Source organism: Mustela putorius, unplaced genomic scaffold (genome assembly GCF_011764305.1).
Source record: "Mustela putorius furo isolate JIRA1106 unplaced genomic scaffold, ASM1176430v1.1 tig00003862_pilon_pilon_pilon, whole genome shotgun sequence".
NCBI lineage: Eukaryota > Metazoa > Chordata > Mammalia > Carnivora > Mustelidae > Mustela > Mustela putorius.
The window spans coordinates 445,362-465,862 of record NW_025422014.1 but is presented as its reverse complement, the minus strand read 5'-3'; the positions used below and the strand labels follow the sequence as shown (position 1 = coordinate 465,862).

The 20,501-nt window shown below is 38.0% G+C and overlaps 1 pseudogene; it reads left to right on the top strand.

The window, feature by feature from the left end:
• The first annotated feature begins 1,497 nt into the window (after positions 1-1,497).
• LOC123387816 lies at positions 1,498-18,689 on the top strand (annotated as a pseudogene).
• The last annotated feature ends 1,812 nt before the right edge of the window (positions 18,690-20,501 follow it).

Here is a 20,501-nt window from a genome sequence, read left to right as displayed (position 1 = left end):
TTCTAGGAACCATCATTGCTACTTCTAAAAGCTCAATGACCTTATATAATTATAAATTATATAATTTCTAGGGCTCTCAGTCAATAACTTCTAATGCTGCCATTGCTGGAGGTACTATCAAAATCAAGTAAAATACACACTTTTTTTGTTGTTTCTTGCCTGAAACTTCCCTGTCAATGCTGCCAACTGGCAAACTAACTAGAAATCAGTTGTGAGGAAGTATATATTTAAAAGTTTTCAGGCTTCCATACTCTTGTGATACACAGAACATTAAAGTCTGAGAATAGAAATGGAAATTAACATAGGTATTCATTTTCCTTATGATACTACTGTCACCTGGCAGCTTTGTCTTAATGTAATCCAAGACATGTGAATATAAAACTGAAGAGAGCAACAAGCAGAAGGATCTCTGGGAAATGAGATAGATTTATACAGGCTGCAGTTACTCACATAACTATGATTAAATCAGTAATTAACAAGATAGTATTTACACAGTGCTATAAACATCTCCATTAATTTTCCTATGCAAGAGCTTATTAGATGTTCAAATCATGGTACATACTCAGAAAAGAAAGGAACAAACATTTGTTGTTTACTGTTATGCAAGGTGCTTTCCATGTGTTATCCCTCTTTATCCTTGGACCAACCTTGTGGAACCCTAATTTACAGAATATTAAAAGAGAAACAAGTTAAAATGTGCAAAGAACTATGAAAAAATGTCCATATATTTAGCCTAAAGTATCTCAGTCTTGGGAATTATCTTTGATTATTTAACCAATAGAAAAAAATCTATTTCAATGTTACTTATAATTTAAAAATATGGATACTTGTAATAATTGTGAAACTTTGACAAGAACTGGGTGTTGTATGTAAGTAATGAATCACTGAATTCCACACCTGAAACTAATATTACACTGAATTAACTAACTGGAATGATGAATTAACATCTGAATTAACTAACTGGAATTTAAATGAAACCTTAAGAAAAAAGAAAAACAAATATTACAAAATTTTTTTAAAAAACACTTGTCATAATAACTGAAAAGTTTACATACCATAGTGTATATAAATTACCCAAATTGACAATACATGCAAATGTAAGCCAAAAATAGTGTGATATGAGAGTTACAAAAATAAAAGAAAGAAAATTGTCCCTGTTTACGCAGCTAGTGAAAAATAATACACTTATGTTTCAAAATGAATATCAGTTCTGATTCCCAAACTCCATGACATTTCCAATAAGTTATTTTTATGAAAATCCATGCTTTGCCTGATTGGGAAAACCTGGGATGCTGCTTAGTTTTGAGCCTCTCATCCCACCCAGATGAGGGAACTGAATCTTAGACACACCTACTGTTGAGTGAAGTTATCCCTGCTGAAACTACAATGCTTATCAGAACATATGGAAAGCTGAAAAGCCCAGTGAAACTCAAGAAGGGAGTTTAGCAGGAACAGTTGTGGAGCAGAGTGGCCTTGTTTGGCCAGGAAACTTGGAAGATGGGTTGGCTTGAAGTAAAACCACAAATAACCTTTTTAGCCATAGCGACGTTATCTTACTGTGCCCTGGTAAGGAAACTAATTCACAGCCCCATACATTAGCCCTCCCAACTAGGCAGCATAATGAGAGTACATGGGAAGTTGTGCAGCCCATCCAACAGCCTTGCTTACAATGACACTTTAACAGAGAGCACAGTCTATGGCTTTTGCCTATCTGTGGAACAAAACTGGTGACCCCATCTTGTAGGTGATTTAATATACATTCTCACCAAATTGGGGTTCCAAACAATGATCTTTGGAGACCCTGGGGTCTGTCCTGTGCCATGCCAGTACAGAGAAATTAATTCATAGCTCCATTTGCTACTGAATGTAGTATTCAGTTGCATCCATTTGTTAAGTCTTACCAGGGAACCCAGGAAACATGTGGAGCCCATCCTACAGCCTCGCTTAGGCAGGGAACCAGGTCAATAGGTGTATCAAACTGTTTCCAGCCAGTAGCACCCTCTCCTACCTCAGAGCTCAGTCAGTGGTCTTGGCCCAAAATAAACTCTTACAGCAAGCCGCACCTGCTGAAGGATGTTAGCAGAAGACATATCCAGAGGCCAAACTTGATCTGACAGGTGAAAATCTGTCTCTGCCAAGGTGAGCCCATGAAGTCTGATAGAGGATACAGTTCACTCAGATGCAAAGATACCAACATAGGGAATCAAAAAATCAGGAAAAGGGGCACCTGGGTGGCTCAGTGTGTTAAGCCTCTGCCTTCAGCTCAGGTCATGATCTCAGGGTCCTGGGATTGAGCCCTACATTGGGATCTCTGCTAAGCAGGGAGCCTGCTTCCCCCTCTCTCTCTGCCTGCATCTCTGCCTACTTGTGATCACTCTCTCTCTCTGTGTCAAATAAATAAATAAAACCTTTAAAAAATAAGGAAAAATCTAGTAAACATGAAAGCACCAAATGAAACTAAAAAAGCTTCAATAACAGACCATAAACAAAGGAAAATTTGTCAACTATCAGACAAATAATTCTCTTAAAGAAGTTTAGTGAACTAGAAGAACACAAAGACAGGGACAACTAATTGAAATTAAGGAAACAATGCAGCAACAAAGTGAAAAGCTCAACAAAGACATAGAAACTATCTCCCCAAAATTCTAGAGCTGAAAATACATTGATTGAATTGAAAAATTCAATAGCTTCTGAAAGACCCCTCCCCTAGAAGATAGATAGGATAACTAACTGCTTGTTTGCTTTTCTGTGAACCGCTGGCTTTTAGGCATAAATTAGGTTATTAATTGCTTATTAATTGCTCCTTTGCCCTTCTGTAACTGCTTGGCTTATAGAAATAATAGAAGACGCCATGATGGCATTCCTACCTTCCCCCTTCTTGTTCCTCCTCCCTGCCTCTCTCCTCCCATGGGCGGGCCCTCAGAACCAATCAGCTTGTTCCCCCTTCCCGCCAGCCAATCAGCAAACTCCACGTATGCCTTTTTCAAAAGTTCTAACTGTCAACCAATCAGTTGCGCCCCACCCAAAACTTGTTTGTACCTGTCTATAAAAACCCGGCACCACCCCAGCCAGGTGTGCTCAGCTAGTAGGAGCTGCTGACCACCCGCAGGCGCCTGCATAACAATAAAGAACCTCTTGCTGATTGCATCCAGTGGCAGTGTTGGATTCTTGGGTAAGGGGATCCGCGGGTCTTTCATTTGGAGGTCCCACCGAGATCATCGGACTCCTGCCCACGGATCCAGCTGACTCCCACCGGGAGGTAAGCTGGCCAGCATTCTTGTCTCCTGTCTCATGTTCTCGTTTGTATCCAGTCTCGTGTTCTCGTTTGTAGGCCTCTGTTTGGCCTATACTGCAGGTAGCGGTATAGTGCTTGTACAACAGCGCGCGTTGTTGCTTTGTATTTTGTAGGCAGCTTGAGAAGGAGTTGACAAACTCGGACTTCTCCCCTGCCACCCTGGGGGACGCCCCAGGGATCAGAGGGGCCCGTTTTTTTGGGGCCCTGCAGCTTGCCGAGGGTTATATCCGTTTGTCCATTCCAGAGGTACCCCTCGGCCCTGGACGGAGTTTGTCCACCGCAGGGAGACCTCGAGGCTCCCCTGGGCCGGTGGAAACCATTCTTTCGGTAGTATACCGAAACCGCGCAGCGACCTTTTTGTTAATTGTTTTGTGCGTTCTACTCGTTGTTCTTGGTGTTTTCTTTGATTCTAAAATGGGGCTTCTCCCTCACTCACTTCCCATGTAAATGGCTATTACTGGAGCCAACTGGGGTTGGTCTAACTCGAGACAGAGACTATAAGGAATATTCCCAAGCAGCTGCCAAAACTCTCTTTGTTTCGGGGAAGTTTCCCTGTGTTCTCTGGCCTGACTTGGACTGCCTAACCCCTCCCTGCTGGCTGATGGGAAATCATGGCGTCTGCTCCTCTGTTGGGGCTTATGAGCTCCGAAACCGGGAATCCTTTCTCTGCCTCCTGGCAGCACTTTGTTTCTTCTATTTCCCTCTTCTCTTATTTCTGTACCAGCGTGCGTGCAGCCTGCATGACTGGCCTCTAGATCATGCACCACAGCTCCTTCTCTCCTCACTGTCAAGGAGCAAGAAGAACACCCCCCCCCACTCCAGATCTTCCCAACCATGTCTCAGGTAAACATTAAAAATGGAGTGGGCCCAGGTGGAATGTAAATCAGTGTTGGAACTAAGTTAAGTTTATTAATTTAATTAAGATAAGACCTGTCCTTGAAGTTACAGCAGTAAATGTGAAACTTTTATTCTATCAGTTTACTGAAGGTCAGATAAGCTTGTGTTACTTGTTAAAATTTGTTAGCAAAGGAATAACTAAACTGATGGTTAATTGTCTGTCTCAAATCTCTAATGGGTAATTGCTGAAATAGCTTTCAAAGTCTTTGGTAACCTGAAAGTTTTAAAGTTTTGCTTGGATGACAAATGGAATTAAACTGTGGACATCTAGGTCTTAACCAAGCAGGATAAAATGCTAGGTCGTTAATTACTGGATGTAGGTTTGTGCTTTTTGACTTCTTACTGCAAAGAAACTAAGAGTATTTAAATCTGTTGGTAAACTTGTTTGCCACTTAACTGATTCATAAATTTGCCACCTGAAGAATTCTGTTGTAGCAGTTCACAATTGGTTAATAACTAAAGGTGTTTCTAAGAATACAAAGTTCTGCTTAGTGTAACTAAGACTGATGGAAATAAAAGGAAACTCTGTATGTAGGAAAGTAGGAGATATGTAAGAAAGATTTAAGGAATAGGAATACATTTTGTTGAAGGTAAAGGAAGGTAATTTTGTCCTAAATGAGATGGTTGTTTAGAAGGAAATGGCTTGGGACAAAACCTGAATGCAAAGGAAAGTTGTAGAAGGTTTGTGAAGGGAAATCTTCAGAAAAGGAATTTTAGCTATGGTCAAGAATGGATTAAGATTGAAATGAATGGGTTTTAAAGGTACATTGGTACAAGACTGAAATTCTCTGTTCAAAAGGACAATGTTTTCTTAGATCAATTGATCTGTTAAGAAAATGTAAATGGTTTTCTCTTTGCCTGCCCAGAAAAACGAGCTTCTATGTTCAGTTTTATCAGGTGTTTAACATCCCTAATTATATTTAGGCATATGTGCTTTAAAACTTCATAAAATTCTAGCAAATGTTGACAAGATTTAGATTGTAAATCTCTTTAACTCAGGTTTTCCTTGATATATAAAGTTGCTCATAAAGTACTACTGAACCAGTGATAAACCTTGGATTACATTTGGGAAAATACTATAACTATTCTAGAAATTCTATACACTTTCTAAAGTTTTAATGTTTTGAGAGATCATCGCTTGATATTGTAATTATGAGAATGTTATGTGTCACAGAAATTGTAACCTGATTTCCTTGCAGCTAAATTGTAAACTCCCATGTCTCTTTAGCTCTAACCATATCCATTCTGAGTTTTTGGCATTTATAATTGTTTTAGTTCTCTTGTAAAATGAGTTTTATCTTCAGGAGATTCCTATTAAGGACTTTCAGGACAAATACAGATATTTGATATACTTGAAAATCCTAAAACTGAAATGGCTAAGAATTTCCAAAACTGACTAAAGCCGCATTCACCAGAATTAGTAATATGGGACTAAATGAAATAAAGATGATAATGTTATGTCTCTTAATGTTTTATCTTACTTTGAACATTGCTGGTTCTCTCTCTAATGTTTGCTCTTCCAGACTAGGGATACTTCCTCCTAGTTATCTGTAACTTACAGAGATGTAAAAGTGCTCAAGGCATTCAAATTTTCTCTCTATCTGAACCCTCTGAAACCAAAAGGCCTCAGTAAGTATTCATTCTTCCATGGCAATCAGTCATTTGCATAAGTTCAATAAGAATCTGTTCTCCTTTAACAGGACACCATTGGAAACTGGTTATTTTACCAAGGCTTTGACTGGGATGTCATATTAGAAAAGACTCATATATGACCAGACAGCTTTAAGGAACTAAGGTTGACTTTGTGAAACCTGGAGCCATAAAGCCCCTTGGGACTCTTGGCCTGATACCTTGCTTACAGAGTTCCCAGCAGCCTCACCAGGTGAGTAAAGAATGTCACTCCTTGGTAGGTGCAGTCTCGGGAAGAGGAATTCACCCAAAGGTATTGCAGGCATGCCTGATGGCAAGTACAGGGCTTGGCTTCTGGCCCGGAGAGGCTACTAAAAGTTCAACCTAGAGATTCCTTATACAAAGTTCCAGCAAAGCAGATTCTAAAAGATCTATTGATCACACTCACTGTTCTTGCTGAGCTTATGTAAATAATGGGCCAAGTTTGTTAAAACTGGACCTGTGTCACAAGTGAATTAGTCCTGATTTGGCTATCACTGGAAATGAGGGTTACTTTAGAGAGAAAAATTATGTTTCGGTAACACACCTTCATGGATATTAAATTCTAGATTTGATTGTCTTTAAATGCTTGTTTACCTAAGCTAAACAATTTGAGGTAGACTTCAGAGAAGTTGCACAATAGCTTCTTTAGTCGATCTTATTATTTTGTGGGGATATTAGCAGACCCCACAGCACATGATTAAACAACTGGAAAATGGGATTGATTCCCCTACAATTGTATAACTTAACTAACACCTTATGTGTGGCTGGGATAATGAAATTGCCTAAAAACCACCATACCACACTCCATAAGATTAACTATGGACTTGTGGAGATAATGGATGACCCCACTTTCTTTATGAGTGGATTGGATGATCCATGGGGGACTCCCCTTATCTCTTGACAAGTTTTCTCACTTGCCAGTGATCCTCTGTAATCAGGATATTGTTAAGCCTGGACCGTTCAAAGGTCTTCTTATTGGTTTCACCCCTTTGTCATATTTATCCTAGAGGCCACCTCTGTTGAGGTGCAATTGCAAATAGATGCTTTAGCTAAGCATGGAACAGCCCTCCTATAAAAGAGCCTCAAAGCTCACTATAAAACAGTCCCTGACTGTAATAACTTCACATCAGGTCCAGATTTGTCTTAGGGATAAGTCTCTCTCTCTCTCTTTTAGTGATTGGTTAAGTTCCTGGTTTGAAGGAGGACTATGGCCAAATCTCCTTCTCGGGCTTCTCATTTTTATCACCTCATTAACCTTAATATGTTGCTTTGTTCAATGTTTCTCTACTTGGTGCCGAGACTCCATTGCTGCAATGACTTCACCATGACAGATGATCCTTGTCGTGTGAGAGGACGCCTCTTCACTGTCAGCGCTGGATTCGGCTGCCTCCGCCTTTTGTAACTCCCCTATACATTCCTCCACTGATCAATATTGACCCCAGTAGGTAGGGACAGCTCTATGCCCCTATTCAGCAGGAAGAAGTTACAGAAGATGAGACCTTCCACCTTCAACCACCTTAAAGATTTAAGGGTCAAAATTGTTCAGGGGGGAATGATGAGGGAGCAGGAGGCTGGCTGAGGATGGAGAAGGGGCCGATGCTTTGCACCCCCTCTTCACCCTCCTCCACCGCGAAAACTGGTTCAACAGACTGCCTTGGCTTACTACTTTGTTGTCATCTATAACGGGCCCTCTCATCATTCTGTTATTAATTCTAACTTTTGGTCCTTGTGTCTTAAACAGGTTAGTACAGTTCATTAAAGATCGCCTGTCTGTTGTTCAGACTATGGTACTGACACAGCGATACCAACTCCTCAAACAAACAGAGCCCCGGACTAGCTCAATGCAAGGGCAGGATATGCAAGAACAAGACGAATGGATAGAAGATTCTATCGATGATAAAGAAAAAGGGGGGAATGAAAGACCCCTCCCCTAGAAGATAGATAGGATAACTAACCGCTTGTTTGCTTTTCTGTGAACCGCTGGCTTTTAGGTGTAAATTAGGTTATTAATTGCTTATTAATTGCTCCTTTGCCCTTCTGTAACTGCTTGGCTTATAGAAATAATAGAAGACGCCATGATGGCATTCCTACCTTCCCCCTTCTGGTTCCCCCTCCCTGCCTCTCTCCTCCCATGGGCGGGCCCTCAGAACCAATCAGCTTGTTCCCCCTTCCCGCCAGCCAATCAGCAAACTCCACGTATGCCTTTTTCAAAAGTTCTAACTGTCAACCAATCAGTTGCGCCCCACCCAAAACTTGTTTGTACCTGTCTATAAAAACCCAGCACCACCCCAGCCGGGTGTGCTCAGCTAGTAGGAGCTGCTGACCACCCGCAGGCGCCTGCATAACAATAAAGAACCTCTTGCTGATTGCATCCAGTGGCAGTGTTGGATTCTTGGGTAAGGGGATCCGATCTCGGTGGGACCTCCAAATGAAAGACCCGCGGATCCCCTTACCCAAGAATCCAACACTGCCACTGGATGCAATCAGCAAGAGGTTCTTTATTGTTATGCAGGCGCCTGCGGGTGGTCAGCAGCTCCTACTAGCTGAGCACACCCGGCTGGGGTGGTGCTGGGTTTTTATAGACAGGTACAAACAAGTTTTGGGTGGGGCGCAACTGATTGGTTGACAGTTAGAACTTTTGAAAAAGGCATACGTGGAGTTTGCTGATTGGCTGGCGGGAAGGGGGAACAAGCTGATTGGTTCTGAGGGCCCGCCCATGGGAGGAGAGAGGCAGGGAGGGGGAACCAGAAGGGGGAAGGTAGGAATGCCATCATGGCGTCTTCTATTATTTCTATAAGCCAAGCAGTTACAGAAGGGCAAAGGAGCAATTAATAAGCAATTAATAACCTAATTTATGCCTAAAAGCCAGCGGTTCACAGAAAAGCAAACAAGCGGTTAGTTATCCTATCTATCTTCTAGGGGAGGGGTCTTTCACTTCAAAAGCAGACTTGATAATGTAGAATAATGAATCAGTGATCTAGAAGATGGGGTATTTGAAATTATCCAGAGAGGGAATAAAAATGTCAGCACCCAAAACCCAAATAATCCAATTTAAAAATAGGCTGAAGACATGGATAGATATTTTTCCAATAAAGACCTACAGATGGCCAACAGACACATGAAAATATACTACATCACTTATCATCAAGTAAGTACAAATCAAAACACTAATGAGAGAGATGCCTGGATGGCTCAGTCTGTTAAGAGGTTGACTCTTGATTTCAGCTTGGGTCATGATCTCAGGGTCCTGGGATCAAGCCCTGCATTAGGGTCTGTGCTTAGCAGGGAGTTTGCTTGATGATTCTCTCTCTCTCTGCTTCTTCCTCTTCCCTCTCCCCTGCTGATTGCTCTCTCTCTCTCTTATTCTCTCTCTCTAAAATAAATAAGTAAATCTTTAAAAAGCTACAATGAAATATTATCTCACACCTGTTATAATGGTTCAAATCAACAACACAATAAAGAACAGGTGTTGGTGAGAATGAGGAAAAAGGGGGAACCCTCCTGCACTGTTGGTGGGAATGCAAACTGGTACAGCACTCTGGAAAACAGGATGGAGTTTCTTCAAAACCTTAAAAATAGAACTATCCTATGATCCAGCAATTGCACTACTAAGTATTTACACAAAAAATTAAGAAATACAGACTCAAAGGGATATAGGAATCTAGATATATATAGCAGCATTATCTATAATAGCCAAACTATGGAAAGAACCCAAGTGTTCACTGACTAATGAATGGATAAAGAAGTGGTATGTATATGGAAACGAATATTATCCAGCCATAAAAAGTGAAATCTTGTCATTTGTAATGATATGGACAGAGCTAAAGTATTATGCTAAGTGCATTAAGTCATCCAGAGAAAGACAAATACCATATGATTTCACTCATGTGGAATTTAAGAAACAAAACAAACAAGCAAATGGAAAAAAAGAGAGAGGGACAAACAAAGAAACAGACTCTTAACTATAGGAAACAAAGTGTGGAACATCAGAAGGGAGGGGATGGGGGATGAGTTAAATAGGTTATGGGCAATTAATGAGTGCATTAGTGATGAACACAAGGTGCTACATGGAACTGTTGAATCACTAAATTGTACACTTGCCACTAATATTACACTGTTTATTAATGAACTGGAATTCAAATAGAAACTTAAAAAGAGAATGCAAAAGAGTGAAGAAAGACTATAGGAATTATGGAATCTAATGAATAGAAGCCATATTCAGGGGTACCTGGGTGGCTCAGTCATTAAGCATCTGCCTTTGGCTCAGGTCATGATCCTGGGATTGAGCCCCAAATCAGGCTTCATGATCAACAGGGAGCCTACTTCTCCTTCTCCCACTCCCCCTGCTTCTGTTCTGTCAGTGTATCTCTCTGTCACATACACAAATAAAATCTTAAAAAAAAAGAAATATTAAAATGCCATAAATGGAATGACATGCTGTCTAAACTGGATACTCTGACAGCCAAGGTAAATGGCACAGAAAGAAAGTATTAGTGATCTGGAAGATAAGCTGATAGAAAGGAAGGTAGTTGAGGAGGATAGGGATAAGTAATTAGAAGTCCATGACATCAGTCTTTGAGAGATAAATGACACCAAGAAATGTTCCAGTTTCATTATTGGGATACCTGAGGGGGTGAAGCAAGAAAGAAAGGACTATAAGATATATTTGAGCAATTCATAGCTTAGAACTTCCTTAATCTGGGGAAGAAGACAAGCATTCGTGTCCCAGAGGCAGAGAGGAACTCTCCCAAGATCAATAAAAATAGACCAAAACCCTTGCGTATAATAATAAAACTTGTTAATCTTAGAGCCAAGGAAGCTAGCCTGAGAGCACCGAGGGGAAGATATTTCTTACCCATGCACCTAGAGGAAGATATTTCTTACCCAATGGCTATACCCATTCTATTCCCAGAATAACATCAGCCCTGTCCACGGAGACCTGGTAAAGCAGAAAGGGCTTGCAAGATATGTTCAGGGTACTAAATGAGAAGAACATGCAGCCAAGAATGTTTTTTCCCAGGAACACTGTCATTCAGAATGGGCAGAGAGTCACGGAGCTTCCAGGATCAGCAGAAACTGAAAGAATATGTGATCACCAAGCCAGACTTCTATGAAATATTAAGGGGGATTCTATAAAAGAAGAAACACCTCAAGAGTAATATACACCAATAATTTACAGAGAACAGGGACATTACAGGCAATATGATGGAACTAAATATCTTTCAGTAGTTACTCTGAATGCAAAAGGCCTAAATGTTCCCATAAAATGGCATAGGGTTGCAGATAGGATAAAAGACAGGACCCATCCTTATACTGTCTATCAGAGACTGATTTTGAACATAAAGATACCCCCAGATTGAAAGCGAGGCAATGGAAAACCATTATCATGCCAGCAGACCTCAAAAGAAAGCTGGGGTAGCAATTCTTATATCAGAAAAATTAGATTTTATTTTATTTTTAAATTATTATTTTTTACTGTGTTATGTTAGTCACCATATAATACATCATTAGTTTTTGATGTAGTGTTCCAAGATTCATTGTTTATCTATAACATGCAGTGCTCCATGCAATATGTGTCCTTCTTAATTCCCATCATCAGGCTCACCCATCCCCTCTCCTCTAAAACCCTCAGTTTGTTTCTTGGAGTCTACAGTCTCTCATGGGTCCTCTCCCCATCCGGCTTGCCCCCCTTTTCTTTCCCTTACCTTTTCCTAAGGTCCTTCATGTTATTCCTTATGTTCTACAAGTAAGTGAAACCATATGATAATTAACTTTCTTTGCTTGACTTTTTTCACTCAGCATAATTTCCTCAAGTCCCATCCATGTTGACACAAAAGTTGGGTATTCATCCTTTATGATGGTTGAGTAATATTCCATTGTATATATGGACCACATCTTCCTTGTCCATTTGTCTTTTGAAGGGCATCTCAGCCCTATCCTTAGATTGGTTATTGTGGATATTGCTGCTATGAACATTGGGGTACATATGGCCCTACTTTTCACTACATTTGTATCTTTGGGGTAAATACCCAATAGTGCAATTGTCAGGTCATAGGGTAGCTCTATTTTTAATCTTTTGAGGGACATCCAAACTGTTTTCTAAAGTGGCTGCACCAACTTGCATTCCCATTAACAGTGTAAGAGTGTTCCCCATTCTCCACATCCTCTCCAACATTTGTTGTTTCTTGCCTTGCTAATTTTTGCCATTCTAACTGGTGTAAGGTGGAATCTTAGTGTGGTTTTGACTTGAATTTCCCTGATGGTTAATGATGATGAACGTAATTTTCATGTGTCTGCTAGCCATTTGTATGTCTTCATTGGAGAATTGTCTGTTCTGTTTGGTGTTGAGTTTGATAAGTTCTTTATAGATCTTGGATATCAGTCCTCAGTCTGTAGTGTCATTTGCAAATATCTTCTCCTATTCCATAGTTTTGCTGATTGTTTCTTTTGCTGTGAAGAAGATTTTTATCTTGATGAATACCCCACAGTTCACTTTCACTTTTGTTTCTCTTGCCTTTGGAGATGTGTTTTGAAAGAACTTTCTGTGGCCAAGGTCAAAAAGGTTATTGCCTATGTTCTCCTCTAGGATTTTGATGAAATCCTGTCTCACATTGAGGTCTTTCAGCCATTTTGAGTTTATTTTTGTAAGAAAATGTGTAATAAATTTTGTAAGAAATTTTGTAAAAAATTACACATTTTGTAAGAAAATGTATAAGAAATGTGTAATGTGTAAGAAAATGTTTGAGTTTCATTCTTTTATACATAACTGTCCAATTTTCCCAGCACCATTTATTGAAGAAACTGTCTTTTTTGCATTGGATATTTTTTTCCTGCTTTGTTGAAGATTACTTGACCATATAGTTCATGGTCCATATCTGGGCTCTTTACTCTGTTTCCCTGGCCTATGTGTCTGGGTTATTTGTTTGTTCAATTGTTTTGTTTTGTTTTTGCCAGTATCATGATGTCTTAATGATCACAGCTTTGTAATAAAGCTTGAAATCAGGCAATATGATGTCCCCAGTTTTGTTTTTCTTTTTCAACATTTAAAGCACATTTCCTGGTGCTGGGAAAATTGGACAGCCACATGTAGAATGATATAACTCGACCATTCTCTTCCACTACACACAAAGATAAATTCAAAATAGATGAAAGACTTCAATGTGAGACAAGATTCCATCAAAATCCTAGAGGAGAACATAGACAGTAACCTCTTCAACATCTGCCACAGTACCTTCTTTCAAGACACATCTCCAAAGGCAAGGGAAACAAAAGCAAAAATGAACATTTGGGACTTCATCAAGATAAAAATCTTCTGCACAGCAAAGGAAACAGTCAACAAAACAAAGAGGCAACCCACAGAATAGGAAAATATATTTGCAAATGACATTACAGATGAAGGTCTGGTATCCAAGATCTATAAAGAACTTCTCAAACAATGCTCAAAAAGCAAATAATCCAGCTTAAAAATGGGCAGAAGACATGAACAGACACTTCTCCAAAGAAGACAAAGAAATGGCTAACAGACACATGAAAAACTATTCAACATCACTAGCCATCAGGGAAATACAAATCTAAACCACAAAGAGATACCACCTTACACCAGTTCAGAATGGTTTAAATTAACAAGGCAAGAAACAATAAATGTTGTAGAGGCTGTGGAAAAAGGGGAAACCTCTTACACTCTTGGTGGAAATGCATGTTTGTACAGCCACTTTGGAAAACAGTGTGGAGGTTCCTTAAAAAGTTAAAAATAGAGCTACCCTAGGACCCAGCAAACCTAGGACCTAGGTATTTACCCCGAGGATAAAAATGTAGTGAAAGAAGGAGTACATTCCCCCTAATGTTCATAGCAACAATGTCCACAGTAGCCAAACTATGGAAGGAACCAAGATTCCCTTAAACACATGAATGAATAAAGAAGATGTGGTACATATATACAATAGATTATTAGTCAGCCATCAGAAAGATTTATACCCACCATTTGTATGGACATGGAAAGAAGTGGAGGGGATTATTAAGTGAAATTAGTCAAGCAGAGAAAGCCAAATATTATATGGTTACATTCATATGTGGGACATAAGGAATAGCACAAAGGATCATACGGGAAGGAAAGGAAGAGTGAAGAGGAAGAAATCAGAGAAGCAGATAAACCATCAGAGACTCTGGACTTTGGGAAACAAACTGAGGGTTTCAGAGGGGAGGGGATAGTGGGATGGTGTAGTCAGGTGATGTGTATTAGGGAGGTCACCTGTTGGGTTGAGTACTAGGTGTTATATGCAACTGATGAATCACTGAACACTACATCAAAAACTAATGATGTTCTATATGGTGGCTAACTAAACATAATAAAAAAAAATAACTTAGAAAACTAAAAAGAGACATAAACAGCAATACAATAATAGTTGGGACTTTAACCCTGCCCCACTCGCAACAATGATGTGATTGTTGAGACAGAGAATTAAAACAGTGGATTTAACAGTATGATAGACAAAAAGGACCTAATAGACATATACAGAACATTCTTTCCAACATTAACAGAATAAACATTCTTCTTGAGTGCACATTTTCTAGGATAGGCAATATATTCAGTCAGAAAACAAGTCTTAGCAAATTCAAGAAGATGGAAGTCAAACCAAGTATCTTTTCTGATCACACTAGAAATCAATAATGAGGAAAACTAGAAAATTTACATATACATGGAAATTAAACAATATTCTCATGAACAACTAATGGAATGACCTTTAATGAATTAATGACCTTTAATGAGTTAAAGGTCAAAGTTAAAAGTATACTGAGACAAATTAAAATGGAAACACAGCATGCTAGTACTTATGGGATGAAGAAAAGGCAGATCTAAGAGCTAAGTTCTTAGCAATAATTACCTCTGTTAAGAAGAAAGATCCCAAATGAACAACCTAACTTTATGGATTAAGGAACTGGGAATAAAGAACAAACTGAGTCCAGAGTTAGTAGATAGAATAAAGTAATAAAACTTAGATCGGACACAAGCAAGACTAATTGGGAAAATAGTATGAATACAGCCAATTGTAGTAAGGGGATTGAATCAATAATCAAAAGTTTCCCAATGAAGAAAAGCCCAGCAAAATATATCTGCACTTGTGAGTTCATCTTATTCATTTTATTGTGATATTTACTTTATTGTGTTGGTCTGGAACTAAACCTGCAATATCCCTGAGTGTTTTTTTTATATACTAACAGCAAATTATCTGAAAAATAAATGAAGGAAACAATCCTATTTAGAATAGCTTTAAAAATAATAAAATATTTAGGAATAAGTTTAGCATAGGAGTTGAAATATTTCTACTCTGAAAACAAGTCATTGATCAAATAAATCAAAGAAGACACAAATAAATGGAGAGATATCCTATGTTCATAAATTGGATAACCAATGCTGTTAAAATATCAGTACCATCCAAAGTCATCTGCACATTCAGTACAAACTTCTCAAGATCTCAATGTGAGTTTTTTTTAAAAGATTTTATTTATTTATTTGACAAACAGAGATCACAAGTAGGCAGAGAGGCAGGCAGAGAGAGGGGGAAGCAGGCCTCCCGCTGAGCAGAGAGCCCCATGCAGGGCTCAACCCCAGGACCCTGGGATTATGACCTGAGCTGAAGGCAGAGGCTTTAACCCACTGAGCCACCCAGGCACCCCTCAGTGTGAGTTTTTAATGAAAAAAAAAAAAAAACTAAAATTTTTATGGGACCATATAAAACCCAAAGTGACCAAAGTAAAAGTGGGAAAGAAGAAAAAAAAATACCGTATCACAATTCTGGATTTTAAGCTATACTTTATAGCTATAGTAATCAAAACAGTATGGTACTGTGGTGCCTGGATGGCTTAGTGGGTTAAGCCTTTGGCTCAGGTCATGATTTCAGGGTCCTGAGATTGAGCCCCACATTGGGCTTTCTGCTCAGTGGGGAGCCTGTTTCCCCCTCTCTCTCTGCCTGCCTCTCTGCCTACTTGTGATCTCTCTCTGTCAAATAAGTAAATAAAATCTTTAAAAAAACAGTATTTTACTGACATAAAAGTAGATACACAGATCAATAGAACAAAACTAGGACTTTGAAAAGAAAGCCACATATATTTGTAGACTAATTCTAAATATTGTTAATTAATATTTGACAAACGAGCCAAAATACTAAATGGAGAAAACAGTCTCTTTAATAACATTGCTGGGAAAAACGAGATATTCATGTGCAAAAGAATGAAACTATATCCATTTCTTACACTACACACAAAAATTGACTTGAAATGGATTAAGGGCTTAAGTGTAAACCATCAGTACAACCATAAATCTCCTAAAATAAAACATAAGAAAATAATTCTTGACATGGGTTTTAACACTGAATTTTTTTGATATGACACTTAAAGCACAATTTAAAAAAATAGGTGGTACTACATTAAACTAAAATATTTTTCGATAGCAAAAGTAACAATAAAATGAAAAGACAACATACAGAATTGAAAAAAAATTGCAAACCATATACTTAATAAGGAATTAATAACCAAAATACATAAAATAATTACTAACAAATGTAAATAATAATACCATAATAGTATCGGACTTTAACACCTCACTCATGTCCATTGATATATCATCTAAACAGAAAAGCAACAAAGAAAGAGTGGCTCTGTATAATACACTGGGCCAGATGGATTTGGAAGATGTTTTCAGAACATTCCATCCTAAAAGAGCAGAATACACATGCTTCTCAAGTGCACATGGAACATTCCCTAGAATACATCACATATTAGGTCACAAAACAGCCTTCACCAAATATGAATAAATGAATGAATGAATAGTCATACCATGCATCTTTTCTGACCACAACATAATACAACTAGCAGTCAACAACAAGATAAACATCTATAAAGACCAAAAATACATGGAGGTTAAATAACACAGTACTAAACAATGAATGGATCAACCATGAAATAAAAGAATAAATAAAGAATTACATGGAAACAACTGAAAATGAAATAACAAAGAATAGAACAGACATACATTATATTGAAACTAAACATACAATAGAATAAATCCATGAAACTAGGAGGTGATTCTTTGAAAAAATAAATAAAATTGATAAACCTCTAATTGGACTTATCAAAAAAAAAGAGAAATGAGTCAAATAAAATCACAAATAAGAGAGAATAACAACTAACAGCAAATAAATACAATTATAATAGAATATTATGAGAGTTATCTGCCAACACACTGGACAACCTGGAAGAAACTGATAAAATCCTAAAAACATAGAAACTAACAAAATGGAAACAGGAAGAATTAGAAAATTTATGCAGACCGATTACCAGCAAAGAAATTGAATCAGTAAAAACCAAAACCAAAAATAGGCAAAAAACAAAAAATGGGGTGCATGGGCGGCTCAGTGGGTTAAGCCGCTGCCTTTGACTCAGGTCATGATCTCAGGGTTCTGGGATTGAGTCCCACATCAGGCTCTCTGCTAAGCAGGGAGTCTGCTTCCCTTCCTCTCACTCTGCCTGCCACTCTGCCTACTTGTGATCTCTCTCTCTGTCAAATAAATAAATAAAATCTTTTAAAAAAATGAAAAAAATAAAACAAAACAAAAGACCTCCCAACAAACAAAAGACTAGGACTGGATGGCTTCACAGATTAATTCTACCAAATATTTAAGAAGAATCATTAATCATTCTTCTTGAACTATTCCAAAGTACAGAAGAGGAAGGAAAACTTCAAAATTCATTCTATGAGGTCAGCATTATTCTCATACCAAAAAAAGATAAAGACACGAAAGAAGAAACAAAGAAAGAAAGAGAAAAAGAAAGAAAGAAAGAAAAAAAAAAGAGACAATTACAGGCTTTTGGCTCCCTGAGCAGTACCACGGTAGTCCACAAAAACAAACACCTTATGAAAGGCAGCAAAATGGGAGGCAAGAATAAAGTGGTTGATCCATTTTCTGAGAAAAATTGGTTTGATGTGAAAGCACCACCTACATTCAATATAAGATATATTGGGTGAAAAAAAAAAAAACAGTCAAAAGAACTCAAGCAACCAAAATCACATCTAATGGCCTCAAGGGAATTCTTTTTGAAGTGAGCCTTACTGATCTGCAGAATGATGAAATTACATTTAGAAAATTCAAGCTAATTACTGAGGATGTCTAGGGAAAACACTGCCTGACTAATTTTCATGCCATGGATCTTACCTGTGACAAAATGTACTTCATGCTAAAAAAAAAAAAAAAAAAAAAAAAGGCAGATCATGATTGAAGCTTATGTTGATGTCAAGACTATCAGTGGCTATTTATTTTGTCTAGTTTCTGTAGGTTTTACTGAAAAAGTATAACAATTAGATTTGGAAAACCTCTTATGCTCAGTACAAACAGGTCTGCCAAATTTGGAAAAAGATGATGGAAATCATGACCTGAGAGGTGCAGACAAATGACTTGAAAGAAGTAGTCAATAAACTGATTCCAAATAGAATCAGAAAAGACATAGAAAGTGTTGTCAGCCCATTTATCCACTCCGTGATGACTTTGTTAGAAAAATAAAATGTGGGGTGCCTACGTGGCTCCATCAGTTAAGCCTCTGGCTCTTGATTTTGGCTCAGGTTATGATCTCAGGGTTATGAGACTGAGCCCCACATTGGGCTCAATGTCCACCTGGGAGCCCTTTCCCCTGCTCACACACTTTCTCTCTCTCTCAACAAACAAAGTGGAGTTTCTTGGTGAAATCTGTAGTCTGGAAAAGCTACTGGGGATAAGACAAGTGCTAAAGTTGAAGGAGCTGATAAAATGAACCAATAATCCAAGGATCTATCTAAAGTTCAGACACTTAATTGTAACAAATAAAAATAAATCTTATTTGTAATGTTTAAAGAGAGAGAGAGAATGACAGGCCAATGTCTGTGATGAACAGAAATGCAAAAAAAAACCTCAACAAAATATTAGCAAACCAAATCCAATGATACATCTAATGATACATTAAAAAATTCTTTCACTATAATCAAGTGGGATTTATTCCTTGGTTTGCAAGGGTGGTTCAAAATTTGCAAATCAATCAACATGATATATCATATCAATGAGAGAAAGGATAAGAACAAGATAATCGGGATGCCTGGGTGGCTCAGTTGGTTAGGCAGCTGCCTTCAGCTCAGGTCATGATCCCAGCGTCCTGGGATCGGGTCCCACATCAGGCTCCTTGCTCAGCGGGGAGCCTGCTTCTCCCTCTGCCTCTGCCTGCCATTCTGTCTGCCTGTGCTTGCTCTCTCCCCCCTCTCTCTCTGATAAATAAATAAAATCTTAAAAAAAAGAACAAGATAATAATTTCAATAGATGCAAAAAAATATTTGACAAAGTACAGCATCCATTCATGATAAAAATCTCAAACAAGGTAGGTTTAGAGGGAACACACCTAAACATAATAAGGGCCATATATGAAAACCCCACATTATCTTAATTGGGGAAAAATGAAGAGTTTTTCTTTAAGGTCAGGAACAAAACAAGGATGTCTATTCTCACCACTTTTATTCAACATAGTACTGGAAATCCTAGACACAGATAACAGACTATATATATATATGTATATATATATATATTTTTAAATATATATATATATAATCGAAATTGGTAAGGAAGAAATAAGACATTCACTATACAAAGATGACATGATACTATATACAGAAAACTTGAACAACTCCACTAAAAAAAGAAAAGAAACAAAAAGCAACAACAAAACAACCTGCCAAAACTGATAAACAAACTCAGTTGAATAACAGGATACAAAATCAATGTATAGAAATTTGTTGCATTTCTATACACTAACAATGAAATAGCTGAAAAAGAAATTAAGAAAAGAGTCTCATTTATAATTTCACCCAAAAAAAGTGAGATACCTAGGAATAAATCTAAAGAGGTAAAAGATCTGTACTCTGAAAACTATAAAACATTGATGAAAGAAATTAAAGAGGACCCAAAAAATGAAAATAAATTTCATGTTCATGAGTCAGAAGAACAAATATTGTTAAAATGTCTATATTATCAAAACAATCTACAAATTTAATGCAATCCCTATCAAATTATCAACAACATTTTTTTCACAGACCTACAAATATAATTCTGAAATTTGTATGGAACCACAAATGACCCTAACAAGTAAAACAATCTTGGGGAAAGAAAAAAAAAAAAAAGAAAGCTGAAGGCTTCACAGTTACAGAACTGAAGTTATATTACAAAGCTATAGTGATCAAAATGGTATGGTACTGGGACAAAAAGAGACACATAAGTGAAAGTGGCAGAATAGAAAACCCAGGAATGAACCAACAACTACATTATCAATTGATCTTCAGCAAAGCAGATAATAATATCCAATGGCAAAAGACAGTCTCTTCAACAAATGGTGTTAGAAGTGGACAGCAATATTCAAAACAATAAAACTGGACTATTTTCTTTTTTTTAAATAAGATTTATTTATTTATTTGTTTGTTTGTTTGACAGACAGAGATCACAAGTAGGCAGAGAGGCAGGCAGAAAGAGAGGGAAGCAGGCTCCCCGCTGAGCAGAGAGCCTGATGTGGGGCTCGATCCCAGGACCCTGAGACCATCACCTGAACTGAAGGCAGAGGCTTAACCCACTGA